The sequence below is a fragment of the Lactuca saligna genome, chromosome 5 (genome assembly GCF_052625555.1).
Source record: "Lactuca saligna cultivar CGN05327 chromosome 5, ASM5262555v1, whole genome shotgun sequence".
Taxonomy (NCBI): domain Eukaryota; kingdom Viridiplantae; phylum Streptophyta; class Magnoliopsida; order Asterales; family Asteraceae; genus Lactuca; species Lactuca saligna.
The window spans coordinates 269,576,301-269,591,381 of NC_136421.1; the positions used below are offsets into that span (position 1 = coordinate 269,576,301).

Genomic DNA, 15,081 nt, shown 5'->3' on the forward strand with positions numbered 1-15,081 from the left:
TGCACACGATCAAACTGCATCTTCATCTTTGCTTTCCATCAAGCCTAATCAGAATATGATTATCGAGATGACCCCTTTCTTATATGATGCGTACATGCTCCATGTGGTGGAATGTCTAAATTATTCCCCATTGCTGTTGGCACTCACGCAGGTGGAAGCCGTTCCGATGTCCCTGCTTTCTCAAGTCTACACAACACCAAGTTATGACAAACACAAAGATTGTATCTACTTCACCATCCATGACAAGAAAACCTCCGTTTCGAAAACCAAGTTTTGCTCTCTTCTAGGGCTTGCAGTTGATTCTTCCGTCATCTCACCGGATTTTGTCACAACTACCCAACTTTTCTCGATGATGTACGAGATGGGTTACATCGATGTTCTTACAACAATCGCAAAGGTCAAGAAATCCTGTCTTCCTTCTCAGTGGAATGGCTTGCTTACCCTTTTAATCAAGGGTTTAGCGGAACGATGTGGTGGTTCTGATACCACGAGCAAAGGATTTCTCACCATTCTCTATGGTATTTACAACGGCATCAACCTAGATTATGGCTCCATAATCTAGTCTCAAGTCATTCAGAGTCTAAACACCTCAACCCGGTACTCCGAGATCTCTTGCGGACGTTTCTGGACGCTCATCACGAAGAAAGCCATGGATTCCCTAGAAATCCCTGTGATGAAGGATGCTCTTCTGGCTTCAATAGCTTCTTACCACACTAAGAAGATTATTGTTTCTGATCCAAGTAAGTTTCTACATTATAGATTAATCCCTAAATCCATGTACAGGTGTGTCACGCTTCACAGCAAGATCATGGCTGACTATAGCACCAGAACTCCCTTGCCTCCAAGAGTTCTGTCTGACGAACAGAAAGCCGCCTTGGAAGCCCTTGATCAACCTGCCAACCGTGGCAAGAGGGCTGGTAAAAAGGAGAAATAAGAGAAGAAAGAATCTGAATCGAAAAAAGAGAGAAAGCCAAGATCCACCAAACGAAAACATGATGCAGATGAACCTTCTCAGTCCAAATCAAAGAAGGTTAAGAAGATGGCTAAAAGGGCCAAAGGATCCCCTTCTCCTGGCTCTGCTCAAAATGACCAATCAGACGCAGAGGCTGCTGCTCCTCATGCTTCTCCAACAGAGCCCACTCCTGCTCAGTCTCCTCAACAACCATCCTCTCCTACAGATACTCATCTTCCCTCTCCACCAGCATTTCCCATAATTACAAAACCACCCACTCCTCCACCTTCTCCTAAAATTCCATCCCCACCCCCATCACCGAAACAGAAGGTCCCACTTTCTGTTCCTATCCTCATCCCTCCCACTACAAAAGAACCCACCTCCTTACCGACTTCAACCATTCCTTTCTCTGTTACTATTCCTACATCTTCGATCCCCACTCCAATCATCACCGAATCCGTCACTACCACCTCTTCCCAACCACCAGTAACAGTCAATGTATCTGATATAGGGGCTACTACTGTGGTTGAAACCCCCGTCATCAACGTCCCACCATCACCTTCTCCATCCTCCACCTCCGGTGCTACCTTGGGCGGTGATGATGAAGAGTACGATTCTCTTTATTATAGCCCATACCGGATTCCCATAGATACTGATGCCGATACCCCTATTACCAATCAGCAGCTTCAAGAAATTCATGACAAACTCGATAGTTTGTTGGCTGATAATAAAGCCTATGGGGGTGTGGTGCTGAAAGCCTTTATCGAGTCTACGATCAAGACGTATACTGATGCTCTGGATCATTCCACCGATGCCATTGACAACTCAGCTGCTTCATGCTCCAAAGCTACAAAGGAAGTCTCTAAGGTTGTTCACACAACTCAGATCTTTCTTGATTCTCTCAAAGCACATGCTGATGCTAATGCGGCCAAGTTTCAGACGTCTGTAGACTCCTTTTCGGCTACCCTTCAGGGTGAAACCTCCAAGTTTGAGGCTCTGTGTGCTGACCTCAAAACTGAATCCACCTCTTTTCTCCAATCTTTGGATTCACGTTTTGCTTCTCTAGCAGCAGAGAGCACCTTAAAAGAAGATCTTGTCAAACATCAGGCAACTATTGACCTTCAGAAGATCCAACTGGCTCAGGCACAACAAGAAATCTCTTTGCTGAAAACTCAGCGGGCTGTTCTTCAAGGTTGCGCTGGTGATGTCAAGAATATGTTGACAACTGTCCTTGACAATCATGATCCCTTTCTTACCCTTACCATCAGACATCATCTCCAGGCTAAACTTCTTCCTGCGATTAACATCTTGAGCAAAATGAAGGGTGTCTCGGAGAAGCTTGTTCTTCCGCGACAAGGGGGAGAGGAGGGTATACCAAAGACAGAACCGAAGGTTAATTTAGCTTCGAGTTCTGGAAAACAATTTCTTGTTGAGAGCGAGTCAGATACCGATGAAACTATCGCTGAAGCTCTTCAACGAAAGAAAAGAGATAAAGAGCTGGATGAAACACTGAAAATAGCTCGAGAGGCCGAGGCCAAAGAAAGAAGAATCAAGGAGGATGAGGATGCTCTACAAGCCAAGAAGACTCTGTTCCCATAATGGGACAGAGACACACTCATCAATCAAGCGATTGAGTTTCCCTCCATATATTGGTTGGAACCGATTGCATCCTTTGAGTGTGAGAATACCAAAGACTCGCAGTTTGACATGCCAATCACATGAAAGGCCTTTACATTTCATTGCTTCGATGTCACTGCTGATGTCCCTCATCCAAACTTGAAGGTTGACAGAGAATTAATAGATTTTTATTTGAAGTATGGTCAACCACAGTACTTGACATGGAGTGCACAGAAGATAATTAAAGTTAAGGTACTGAAACCAACACAGGCTGGGAAATTTGTGAACGTTAACTTCAAAGTCAACAGAGGAACGGCCAACATAGAACATTTTATTTCTCTGGCAGATCTTCCCAGTCTGAATCCTCATGATTGGATTCTGCTATACAACATTCTTCTCTCCAATCAAAGAGAGTATGAACCGATTCTGAAACATCTCAAAAGAATGTTGGCTTCCTATATCCATGAGCTTGCCACTATGGATCAGGAAATAGCAAAAATAATGAACAAGAAACCGACCGTCAAGCCTACTTCCAAGACAGGAGACGTACACAAAATGAAGTTAGGGCAAATTGACTCTTCAAATCTGACGGTCATGTTCACAAGAGGCGACAAGCACAAGTTTCTGTTTGCTTTGGTGGACAAGCATCTGTTTTCAACAAATTGTCTGGAGCATATCATAAACATCATTCACCGATGCAAGCAGAACTCTACAGCAGACAAGAAGAACTTCACTGATATGCTTTGGTGGTATATCACTTTCAGGCATCACATTCTGGCTATTATACCGAGGATTTTTGAGACGGTGAAGAAGCCTTCTGCTGTTAAAAGGGAATGAAGACTCTGTGCCAAAGACGCAAAGGGGGACATTGTTGAAGATTATTGAGTTGCGTCTTGGGCCCTTTTGTTTTACAGCCGGATTGGGCTTGTCAATCCGTGTTTGTCTAGATTAGCCTTCTTTTTCTTAGAAAAACGGTTAGGGTTTTATTATAAATATATGCATGCATGTATGCGTATAGTAGCGGTCGTCACTCTCATTGATTATTGTAAACCCTAAAATCCTCTACAGTTGATGTTCTTTATCGAGCTCTTCTGAGGATTGTTTATTAAATCATTCGACACCTTTTGATCCATTAGCTTGTTCTTAATTGTTTATCTGGTTATTTCTCTACCTGTTTCATAGTTCTAATCGATCTTAAAGTTTATTTTTAAACTTATCAGCCAAGACATGCGAATTAGTTATTATCAAGCATGGTTGTAACGGCTCACTTAGAGACTAAGTTCCTCAAAGATTTTGGTATATTTATACAAATCTAGACGATACTAAAAACATACATACATCGATACCCGGTCTTGGAAATTTTATGATTACGATACTTTTATAAGCAGAAAATATCAGATTTTCTGGGATAAATACATTTATACATTACCTTCTACTTAAAGATGGAAAATACAGGGTCTTTATATCTGGATTACATTTTTGTTTATTTATACATTCCAAAAGCAGAAAACACACATGCATTAATACTTAATTTTGACACATTACTTTCAAACTAATTTACAGAAAATATTGGATTTTCTGGTGTTTTATGAACCATACAAAACTTTTCAATAAAACATGCTTACGAACTCACCAACATTATATGTTGACGTTTTCAAAATAACTTGTATTCTCAGGGACTCGTTAAGCGGAAGAATTAGCAAGAATATGGGATTTTGTTTTGTTTACTGTTAAAAATCATACGTTGAATGTTTTGGTCATGAAATTTAAAAGATTGTACTTGATGTAAACAATGGCAGTTGTATTATAGTATGCATAGTGATGATGATGTTATGTTCCATTTATATTCACTGTAATGATATTTCAAGATGAAGTCTGAAGTCACGCACAAGCCCCCGAACGTTTCTGTCTTCTGGTTCGGGGGTGTGACAGTTAGGCTTATATTATGACTACAATCATGTTTACATGAACTAATGATCCAATCAAAGGGAAGGTTGCAATGGAGAAGTAGAAGTCTACTTATAGGAATATTATACGTATTGCTAAATACTTTGTAATACCATGTTTAAGCCGTGGATAAACGTTGTATGTACTTTTGATAGCTTCTTGTTATGTTGTGTAATTACCAAAATACATTGATGGTTCTGAAATATAAATGTGAAACGTTTTTTTTTGTGCATTTTTGTATTTTATGTCAATCATTGTAGTTTAGGGGAAAATGAGGATTATTTTGATGATAAGAACAACAATTAAATACATATATACATATTAGAAGAGTTTGGATTAATCTATTTATATTTACACAAGGTAATATTCTTGTTTTGTCTTCATGGTGATATATTAAATCTAGGATTAGTGGTATGAAATAGAAAGAGTGAAATCTATGATGCAAAATAATAAATTGATGTACATACATGAAACTTATCATAATTAGTTATTTGATTTCACCTTATGATGAGTACGTAAATACATTTCATTATCTATCAATGTAAGTGATGAAGTAAGAGCTTAGGGTTTAAGATTGCAGGATGGGATTGATCATTTGTGTTTAATCCATACTCGTAGTTAATTTGAATTAACAGATTAAGCTTTGTTGAAATTTGAATAATCAATTTAACTTAATGGATGCCAAATCCATGTTAATCCGTATAGGAGTTGTGTAACGTCCGTAGATCAGAGCTAGTCAGTTTTAAGATGATAAGCATCAAAAATGACTTTTTGATTAAATATTATTTAGAAGAATTAATCTTAACCAAGTTGTATTATATGTCACAAGGTTTTCGTGCATATAAAGAACGCCAAAATCCGAGTTATAACGAAGAAGTTATGACCTGTCGAAGTTTCGCGACAGAACCGGCACGACAAAGCGCGACGTAAATAGTGAATTTACGTTAGAGAGATATTTATCCAAAAAAATCTAAAAGAGAATTGAATATCTCATCGATAGTAGTGCAACGACGGAAAGACGGACGAAAACGGACATCAGACGAAGGAGTTATGAGTTTATAAAGGAGTTTTCCTGTTCCGGCCTACTAAAAATAATATATAAGTAATATTATTATAATATATGAAAAATAAATCCAAATTTAGCCAATGGATTCTAAACGAGAATTGTAGAGCATAATCTCACCTTCGCATCGATATAAAGAACGTCGAAAACGAAGTTCGTATGCGAAAGTTATGAATTTCTGAAGTTCGGGGCACGAACCCCAAAGCTGTGTCAGAGACCACGACGTGGCAAGTCTCCTGACACCTCCGAGAGTCCCCCATACGCAACATGCAATGACGTATGCAGTGACGACCAAGCCCACGACGTGGAAAAAGGGTGCCACGACATGGCAAGGGCCAAATTTGCCCTATAAATAGATTTGAAGGGCCAGCCGTTTAGGGTTGCTATTTTCTCTCCTCTCTCTCTCCCGTTTTACCTCGATTTGCATGCAAGAAATATCCCGACACCCCGGCATCAACCCCGAGACCCGAAGCAAGTACCGAAGCCCGAAGATCTCGAGAAGAAAATAGTTTCCGAGCCGAAGCTCTGTCCGCGAGAAACCCAGTGTGTGAAGTGATCCCGGTTTCACCGAAGAATATCTACTCTTAGAGCCGTAGTGTTGTCCGATCATCTTTTGATCAAGTGAGTGTATAGTCACTTTCATCTTACACATAGATATGAAGTATTTTATAAAATACGTGTTATGTGTATATATATTGTTGTTTATACGTGTGAGTGTATAGCTACTTTCTTCTAACACATAAATATAAAGTATTAGCTATGAAGTACGTGCTATGTGTTATATATTATTTGTCTATTTGAAATGGGCATGGAATTGATGTTTTATACAAGTGTTAAATGATTTAAACTGTGTAAGTATTTATATCTACAAAAATGTTGGGTAGAAGAAGGGTAGATGGGATAGTTTGTGACTATGGAGTTAGCGCCTACCGTTAGATAAACTTTGGTGACTATGGACTTAGTGCCTATCTAGTAAACCTTGGTGACGATGTGACTTCGTGCCTATTAAGTAAACCCTGGCGACTATGCGACTTAGTGCCTATCAAGTAAACCTTGGTGACGATGTGACTTCGTGACTATTAAGTAAACCCTGGCGACTATGCGACTTTGTGCCTATCGAGTAAACCTTGGTGACGATGTGACTTCGTGCCTATTGTATAAACCTTGGTGACTATGGAGTTAGCGCCTACTGTTAAGTGAACCTTGGTGACTATGGAATTAGCGCCTGATAACTATGGACTTAGTACATGATAGATAAACTTTGGCAGCAATGGACTTCATGCTGATTCCTTAGGAAAATCCTTAGGAACGAATGAATAAATGATAGTTGATTCTTAGGGTAAAACCTTAAGAAATAAAGAAGATAATGAGGATGGGTAATTGGGTTGATTGTTTGATGATTGAATATAATAATTATATTATTGTGGGTTGGAAACCCTATATGCTCACCAGGCTCCCAAGCCTGACCCACTCAGTTTTCTTTGCATTAGAGGTAATGGCACAAGAGTATAAGTTGGTGGACTTGACGAGAGATTTTGGATTATAGATCAGTAGTTATAAATAACTGTTGTAAGGTCTATTTTATATTGTTTATGCTTATGGTCTGTATCGGAACATGACATCCCGAGGTTTTATTATTTAATAAAAATACATTCTCTTTGAGAAACGTTTTGATAAATTTTATCATATTTTGTTTTTGGGACAAATTCCGCAATTGTTTTCCTTAAAAAGGATTACTCTGATTTTAAAACAAAGCATAAACAAATAGGTCTTTTCTGGCCACGAAATTGGGGATGTCACAGTTGGTGTCAGAGCATTAGTTTAAGCAAACTAGGAATTTGTAGGATTTCTAGACTTAAAAGTAGAATGCTAAGCGATGATTGTGAGATGAGTGTCTACCATATTTTAGGCATGAGGACTAGTATATTTTAGGAAAGATGTCTAAAATGCTTTTATGTGCTAAATGCTATATGTTTGCTATATATGAAATTATTTGTTTGGATCTATGGTCTGCTGCCGATCGGATCTGGAAACCTTATGTGTTTAGGATTCTAAGCGTACGACTACGATATTAGAACTAGCATGTAAACGATTCGGAGTGATAAGGAGATTTATACGTCTATCGTAAATAAAGCTTTCTTATCTTAAATTCTCGTCTGGTGCACCGAACGTCTGCTTGGATGTACAAAACGTTATGGTGAAGACTCGTAGAGAATTGAGTAAATGGAGGAAATGAAAGGCTTATGAAAGTAAATGACACCTATCGGAAGATATCGTAAGAGTGGTGTCTTGCCTTTAGTTTATGTTTGATAAAATAACGGAACGTTTAGAGGAGTACGGTACGTCTGAAGTACACCTTCGATTGGCAGGATGATGGAACGATTGATGTAATTCTTGAAGTTGTCCCATAATCTAGAATTTCCATCACCAATCGAGTTGAAGTATGATTGATGATAGAAGATACGCATGGAAGAAGTCCTAGTAGAGTCTAGGAAAATTTTTATGATTAATTGGACGCATTCGTATGTGTTAAATTGTTTGATGATTTTAGGACTTGGGGACTAAGAGACAATACTTGGGATGAGTATGAGTAGGTGTGAATAGTAGTATAGATCTATACTACTGGAAGCACAGGACTCACGCTTGGATCAGGGAAAGTCACAAGGTTACCAAGAAGCTAGTAATTGATTTCGTTTTATTCAAGTATGTTGTTACCATTGTTTCGGTAATGACTAAAAAGATGATTGATATCCTGACCCTAGTGGTCATATCAAATTGAGTCTGACTACGATGAGTTTGTTACGTGGTTCAGAGAACTGAGTTCAATGTAGCATTTGACTTAAGTCAGAAGATTGAAATCAATGCGATCGATGGCATCATGCTCGTTGTTAAGGAAGCTTGTAGCTAGAAATGCTGCATGTAAAAATGTGATTATATCACATTAGAATATGAAGGAAGGTATATTCCATTCTGGAATTTGACTCTAAGAGACTTGAGTCTAAGCGTTTCATCATACGATGAGAGGTCTTTAGAACACGACCCATCAGTCTGTTATCATGGATAAAGGAATGTATTTATCCTAAGAAGAAGAAAGAGTTCGCAATAAGGATTTATTTTGTAACTTGAAGGTTACGATTGAAAACCCATCATAGTAAGAAGAGCAGATGAAGGACTGAGCATCATGGTTATTACTTAGGATGGAGAGATAATGTATGGAGTTAGTATATGAATCCTGTTTCGTTGATGATTCCGGGACGTAATCATCCTAAGGGGGAGATAATTGTAACGCCCGTAGATCAGGGCTAGTCAGTTTTAAGACGATAAGCATAAAAAATGACTTTTTGATGGAAGATTATTTAGAAGAATTAATCTTAACCAAGTTGTAGTATATGTCACAAGGTTTCCGTGCATATAAATAACGCCAAAATTCGAGTTATAACGAAGAAGTTATGACCTGTCGAAGTTTCGCGACAGAACCGGCACGACAAAGCGCGACGTAAATAGTGAATTTACGTTAGAGAGATATTTATCCAAAAAAATCTAAATGAGAATTAAATATATCATCGATAGTAGTGCAACTATAGAAAGACGGATGAAAACGGATGTCAGACGAAGGAGTTATGAGTTTATAACGGAGTTTTCCTGTCCCGACCTACTAAAAATAATATATAAGTAATATAATTATAATATATTAAAAATAAAATCAAAATTAGCCAATGGAGTCTAAACGAGAGTTGTAGAGCATAATCTCACCTTCGCGTCGATATAAAGAACGTCGAAAATGAAGTTCGTATGCGAAAGTTAAGAATTTCTAAAGTTCGGGGCGCGAACCCCAAAGCTGTGTCAGAGACCACGACGTGGCAAGTCTCCTGACACCTCCGGGAGTCCCCTAGACACAACTTACGATGACGTATGCAGTGACGACCAAGCCCACGACGTGGAAAAAGGGTGCCACGTCGTGGCAAGGGCCAAATTTTCCCTATAAATAGATTTGAAGGGCCAGCCGTTTAGGGTTGCTATTTTCTCTCCTCTCTCTCCTGTTTTACCTCGATTTGCATGCAAGAAATATCCCAATGCCCCAGTATCAACCCCGAGACCCGAAGCAAGTACCGAAGCCTGAAGATCCCGAGAAGAAAAGAGTTTCCGAGCCGAAGCTCTATCCGCGAGAAACCCGGTGTGTGAAGTGATCCCGGTTTCACCGAAGAATATTTACTCTTAGAGCCGTAGTGTTGTCCGATCATTTTCTGATCAAGTGAGTGTATAGTCACTTTCATCTTACACATAGATATGAAGTATTTTATAAAATACGTGTTATGTGTATATATATTGTTGTTTATACGTGTGAGTGTATAGCTACTTTCTTCTAACACATAAATATAAAGTATTAGCTATGAAATATGTGCTATGTGTTATATATTATTTGTCTATTTGAAATGGGCATGGAATTGATGTTTTATACAAGTGTTAAATGATTTAAACTATGTAAGTGTTTATATCTACAAAAATGTTGGGTAGAACAAGGGTAGATGGGATAGTTGGTGACTATGGAGTTAGCGCCTACCATTAGATAAACCTTGGTGACGATGTGACTTAGTGCCTATTATGTAAACCCTGGCGACTATGCGACTTAGTGCCTATCGAGTAAACCTTGGTGACGATGTAACTTCGTGCCTATTAAGTAAACCCTGGCGACTATGCGACTTAGTGCCTATCGAGTAAACCTTGGTGACGATGTGACTTCGTGCCTATTAAGTAAACCCTGGCAACTATGCGACTTAGTGCCCATCGAGTAAACCTTGGTGACGATGTGACTTCGTGCCTATTGTATAAACCTTGGTGACTATGGAGTTAGCGCCTACTGTTAAGTGAACATTGGTAACTATGGAGTTAGCGCCTGATAACTATGGACTTAGTACATGATAGATAAACTTTGGCAACAATGGACTACGTGCCGATTCCATAGGTAAATCCTTAGGAACGAGTGAATAAAGGATAGTTGATTCATAGGGTAAAACCTTAAGAAATAAAGAAGATAATGGGGACGGGTAATTGGGTTGATTGTTTGATGATTGAATATAATAATTATATTAGTGTGGGTTGGAAACCCTATATGCTAACCAGGCTCCCAAGCCTGACCCACTCAGTTTTCTTTGCATTAGAGGTAATGGCACAAGAGTATAAGTTGGTGGACTTGACGAGAGATTTTGAATTATAGATCAGTAGTTATAAATAACTGTTGTAAGGTCTATTTTATATTATTTATGCTTATGGTCTGTATCGGAACATGACATCCCGAGGTTTTATTATTTAATGAAAATACATTCTCTTTGAGAAACGTTTTGATAAATTTTATCATATTTTGTTTTTGGAACAAATTCCGCAACTGTTTTCCTTAAAAAGGATTACTCTGATTTTAGAACAAAGCATAAACAAATCGGTCTTTTCTGGCCGTGAAATTGGGGATGTCACAAGTTGAACTCATAAATGGAACAATTGGGAATTTGAACCTTCGAAAAGAAGTTGTTAATATAAAAGGAGTTAATTGGAGTTGTAGTTGAGATAAATAAACTCCATTACCATAAAGGAAAACTTAGAGCTAAACTTTGGGTAAAATATAGCACTTATATAGTTGAACACTAACAAAAGGGCATGTCTTAATCATTGAATACCTTGGAATGGTAATAAGAAGTCGTTATACGTTTGGATGTAAAAAAGCACAAGTAAGTGAACATCATCCGATCTAAACATATCAAAGTGAGTAATTGAGTTAGTATTTGATTAGTCAATGCGTTATCATCATTATTGAGTATAGTCTTCTTTGTTTCATATTAGGAATGAATCCATATCTGTCCTATGTTGGGGATGTATTCTTATTGGTCCTGTAATGGTGTACTCTTATTTGTCATGTATTTGAATATACTCAAATTGACCGCCTATTAAGTATGTACTTTTGTTGATATTGTATTGTGGATGTATTTCTTATTGCTCTTATATTGAGTATGTACTCTTATGAGTCTCATATAAGGTGCATAAAAATTCGATCACGTATTAGGGACATTCATGTTGACTATTTATAAGGAAGTATACATGTTGGTCCCATAGTACAGATGCACTGATGTTGGTTTTATATGGGAATGGTTATGTATAAAATCCAAATCATATAGTTATGAAGTAAATCGATTTTTCTTGTTGACTGTTTCTTCTTAACTTTAAATAAAATGATCATAAAAGCTTTGAAAAGCTACATACTTTTTGTATTATTTCTTTTTTAAATTATAATTTTAAGCTCCTATTTATGAACAAACGTGTTTTAATTAGAACTTTTTATGACAAGTAAAAGCTGAAAATTACTAAAAACTCTCAAAAACTTGATTCTGGACTTATTCTAAATAAAATTAGTTAAAAAAAAAAAAAGCATATTATGTGATACATTGATATCCATCATGTGAATAAAAGTACGAAAAATATAAATTTAGTAAAAGAAATTTTTACGACATCAATATTGCATTAAACTTATTAGAGTTTATTGGATTGACACATCATCATTTTACTTTTAGTACAATTCTAAATTAATTTTCCTCAATGCATTGAATTCTATAAAGTTCAATAAAACATATTTTTGATAGTTAAAAGGTTTTCTTTTTCCCATTAAAGAGTTAAATAGTCATTGAAATCCATATTCGTTGAGTGTCAATATGACATCCCACAATGTTTGAATTTAATCTATTAAATGCCAATTAGGTATTAGGATGTTAATTTTCCTAAATTATACATATTGTAATTGATGTATTTAATACTTATATGCATAACTTAAGGTTAAAATGATACTTATTTGCATTATATGTATATTATGTAGCTGAAAAGGGCATGTTGGTGAAATAATAGATGAAAAAGACAATTTTGGACATAATTTGGTGAAGTATTGGGCAAGAAAGACAACTAGAGTTAAGCATGGAAATAAATATGAATGTTCTTCAAATAATTTTAAGATTTTTTTTATTTTTCGTCGCGTTTTAAGTCGAATCTGAAAAAACTTTAAATAGATTCTAAAGTTCGTCCAAAGCAAGGATATATAATAAAATAACAGGCATCTAGAATATCAAAACCAGAGGAAGCCGTATGGAAGCAAAATTTTGAAGATCGAAGGAAGAATAATTAGATTATCAACTAGTTCACTTTTCTGTCTATAACTAGTTAGCTAATTTATTACATATATATATATATATATATATATATATATATATATATATATATATATATATATATATATATATATATATATATATATATATATTTTCTTAAGATTTATGATTAAACCCTTTATGATTATTTGTTATTTGTGAAACCTTAGTTTGTTTGAGTAATTGATATTTTTTATTGAAAGTTATTTAATTTGTTATGTGTATGCTCAATTAAAGACCCATACGTATTAATCTGGATTTTTTTATTTTTATATAACTGAGTGCATGATCTAATGTTTAAATTATGTATCTTGTATCATGTTGTTTTGCTAACATTAGTGGTCCAAAATTTTATTAATGAGGTAGGTAGCAGGATTAGTGGCTGACCGCATCCTTAGGTTAAACATAATAAGATTGAGTTAATGTTCATGAATGATCTGATAACTCTGACAATTTGAAAAGTTGTCACTAACCCTAGAAGTGATCATATCAATTGAGTCATTACATAATATAAACGAATATACTAAGTCTAGGCGAACTATTCTTGCTAGCAGACAACTTAGAATCATAGGATTAGTGATTTGACCATCCGATCTAATCAATTAGTGAATAACTTACCAATGTCATTTAAATGATATTAACTATTGAATTAAGATGGATTAAAAACAAACATGATTACCTTTAGATTATGTTATATATACAGTTAGCTATGGTTGTTATGATTATTTATATGTTGTTTATTTATTTGCTATTTTATTTAAGCGGCATTTATAATCCCTTTATTATGCTTTATTTTAAGATTGATGAATAAAAAAATATTGATATATTAATGCATTTATGTTCGGCATATATTCAGCACCTTACTTACCTATGTTATGTTGTCATTTATTCGGTATATTAACTGTTAATCACCAATATGGTTTATTAGGAATTATAAATATAAAACTAGATTTTTATTTTCAGTTAAGTCTATATCTTTTATGTCATAAGTTTTTTGGGGTCTTTATTATATGAAATTGTTTTCAAGTTATCTCAAGTTGGTATACTATCTTTTACACATTAGATTCTCTTAGGATAAAAAAAATATTGAATCGTTGAAACTTAAAACTTATGACAATAAAATTATAGATTTTTTATAGAACAAGGAGAATTAAAAATAATGCCAACGGATGAGTAGCAAATATACAAGACTATAAACAACAACACAACCAAAAAAATACAAAAGAATTAAAGTTAATTAGGTGATATAAATTAGTAGTTGATTGCTGTTTGTACCTATTTATAATTACGATTCAAACTTCTAAAAACTGTTTTCGAAAAGAAAGTACATTAAGACGTTATGTGATGTTTGCATCAGGAGTTAGTATTAAGATACATTTATATCAAAACTTATTTGGTAATTGCTAAATTTTCATCATTCTCCATTTCTTCTTCTTCTTTTTTAAAAATAAATCAAACATAATTCGTGATATTTTAAAATATTTTCATTTACATATAAAAAAAAAAAACTATTTTGTTTATTATAATAGTTCTACCTTTCAGCTCTATAAATAGAGTCCAACCCAATGATATTCCACATTCCACAACTCACTTAAACTCTTCAAAACACACGCTAACTAGAAGTAATGGCACTTGGTGGAAAGGCAACAGTGGTGCTACTCCTTTGCGCCATGGTAGCAAACGCCGTCGAGGGTGAGGTGGTGACCTGCCAGATGGTGGTCAGTAGCATAAAACCGTGTGTTGGCTACCTCACCATAGGAGGTCCACCGCCACCCTCATGCTGTAATGGGGTAAGCTATCTCAACAAGGCTGCAGCAACCACCCCCGACCGCCAGACCGCTTGCAAGTGTCTGAAACAAGCCGCCACCATGTTGCCAGGGCTCAACCTTGATGCCGCTGGGAGCCTGCCCGTGAAATGTGGCGTCTACATCCCCTACGAGATCAGCCCTGATACTGACTGTGCAACGTAAATTTTGAATCCTATTAAAATTTAGCACATACCTATATATAAAATCTTACAATATATTAGATTACAAGGTCTAATTCCAAAGTGGTTACAGGGTGCAATGAAGTGGTAACGAGAAAGGCGCATGTTTAAGAACCAGTAGAATATTGAATAAGGTTGGCGATAATCGTGTCACGTACTTGTGTCCGTCTCCAGATAGCTAGCTATCATGTACTCTTGCAGGATGTTCATCCTCTGGTAGTATGCGTCTAGCTTGTATGTTTTTTTTTCGTTGGTTGTATTTGGTGCTTGCTCTTGTTTGTCACGTTCAATAAATCTCGTTTTTTTTTTTTTTTTTCTATCGTAATATATCACT

General features: G+C 36.2%; 1 pseudogene; it reads left to right on the top strand.

The window, feature by feature from the left end:
• Positions 1–14,385: 14,385 nt before the first annotated feature.
• On the top strand, positions 14,386–14,730 carry LOC145046657 (non-specific lipid-transfer protein 1 pseudogene; annotated as a pseudogene).
• Positions 14,731–15,081: the final 351 nt, after the last annotated feature.